The following is a 2,516-nucleotide window of genomic DNA, read 5'->3' on the forward strand; positions in this document are numbered from 1 at the left end:
CCACATACACAAAATTCATTAAACTTTTTTGCGGACTTTGAAACCTATGCAACATAAACGTTCCCCATGTTAAGGACATGAGTTACTGAGTTTTTTTGGGGTTAATTCAGAGTTAAGCAAGTATTTTAGCAAGTATTTTAGAAATATGCTAGCTTTTTTGGCATATAGTTTCTAAGGCTAAATCTGAGTTAAGCTAGTATTTTAGGAATTTAGTCACTTTTTTAAAGTTGATTTTACATTTACTGAGGTTTTGAACAAATTCTAAGATCATACATTTCATGCATTTTTACATTTTTAGCATTTTTTTTATTTTTAAAGAAATTCTTCTTTGTGCACATTCTGCAACAGCTCAGGATATTAAGCAACCACATTCAGTATTATTGCAGGTAATGCAACTTTTTTAGTGACAGATTATTTTTATGTTCCAGCCCTTTATTCTCAGAATTAATCTTTTTAACTAATAAATAAGCCTGAAAGTCGATGAAAACATTGGATTTGTAACTTGCTGAATAGATCTACTCAAAGCCTCAGTTAAATCTCTTTAGGCAGTGACATCACTCGAAACGTCACAATGACTACTCAGCCTGACGTATGTGGTTGTATAGAATCCCACTCATTAAGGCTTTTTTACTAATTATGATAGTGTAGTGCCATAAATGTCACCCAGTAGTGATGAGTGACTCCTACATGTTATCCAACATTTGCCTGATTGCTCTTCAAAAAGCATCAATCACACTCTAAAGGCTCAAAGTTTAATAAGAAGAGGCAAGCCATTTCTCAACGGGCCAAACAGCACCCCACTGTCAGATTTACTACAAGTCTCATTCAGTTTTCAGCCTCCCCACTTCTTCAGTAAATCACAAGATGGCACTTCAGTCGGACTGACCCAACATGAAAAGAGGGAAAAAGAAATATGTCAGTTGAGCGCTTGCAAAGCGGTTGCCTGCAAAGAACAGGCTTAATGCAACTGAAGGCGCTAATGGAAAATCAGTAGCATGAAGACGTGTGCCTGCAGTGGACTTCCCGAACTATGGGAAAGCCCTTCACACAGTCCCGAGGATTCCCTGCTAGCATTTACCAGCCCAGCACGCTGCTGCCTCTGCTTCAGGGCACTGGTTTTTAATGTGAGAAGCAATTGTGCTGGATTCACTCTCTTTTCTTCTCTTTTTTTGTGCAAACCGGGTTGCATATTACTATTTTTCAACAAAAATAACTCAATAAACCTTTAGTGGGAAAGTTTAATACCTAAGCGGCTCTTGTGTGGTCTCTTCTCAGGATAAAGCCCTCATTTTCCACTCAGGCTCTGGAAACTCATACTGTATAGTAACTTCTGTGAAGTTCTGCAGAGAAGCGCGGTGCCAATGTTTTGGTGAGGGCCTGAAGCAGGACAAACCTGACGCAACTGGTATGATTACTGTTAAATTGTAGACTGAATTATGTTTAGAAAAAAATGTTTAGACGTCCGTTGACTGAATAGTTTCTTTTTTGTTGCATAATTTCCAACTATTTCCTATTTATTTACATGTGTTGCCTATAGGAATTGTTCCACACAAACGAAAAATGAATTGCTTTTTTTACTGTTTCAAGCTCACTCTAATTTTGATGAAGGTGACAGTGATTAATAGAATAAATGTGTGCTGCCAGGATTTATTGCGATGATAGTTTACTTTAGACTATGAAATCAGTCAGGCATGTTTTTACCTGTGTAGTGTAACAGTAAATGAGACAAAGAGGTCTGGAAAAAATGCCACTGATGTCTGTTACCATGAGATAAATAGACCACTTAACATCAATTACATCTTGGCACTGTTTTCACATAAGTAAGAATCGAGCTTTGTGCAGATTTTTCCTCAAGGATTTATATGATAATAAATTTGTCTTTTATAAAATAAAAAAAGCAGCTCACTGTGCTGCAGATACTTTTTGGGTAAGAAATGCACAAACACTTATGGACAAGATTCAATTCTTATGTAGTTTAATTAATGAGTTTTAAAATTCAAATTTAAGTTAAGACCCACTGATGAATATCTTGTTTTTAGTGTTTTTAACATTTTCTTGTGACATTTTTTTTTTGATGATGGAGGACACACATTAAGAAAATTAAGCTCAAAATTGCATTTGTGACTTTGTCTGTATTCAAATCATTGTGAATCAACAGCTTAGGTAAAAATGCTCTATGAAAAAGCTTGTATCTGTGACTCAATGCGATGGGCAGACCCAATGCTTCCTTCTCCACTTCATTCTGAGGCATCCTCTTGCAAATACCAAGATCCATGTACATCCGAGCTGGAATCAAGCTCGTATAATTGGCTGTGTTGGGTAAATTTTGTTTAAAAAGTAATTGATTACTTTATTTACTCGATGAAATTTTAATTAAATTACTTCACTCATTCTCCAATTTAAAAAAGTTATTTACTACTTGTTATGCAGGGCATGGTGCCCTAGGCTTTGAGTCTGTTTTTCGTCCTCCTCTTTCCTTTTTTGACCTCAAAGCCGTCCCTGGGGGCTTGCTTTAC

This window comes from Oryzias melastigma, linkage group LG4 (genome assembly GCF_002922805.2).
Source record: "Oryzias melastigma strain HK-1 linkage group LG4, ASM292280v2, whole genome shotgun sequence".
Classification (NCBI taxonomy): Eukaryota; Metazoa; Chordata; class Actinopteri; order Beloniformes; family Adrianichthyidae; genus Oryzias; species Oryzias melastigma.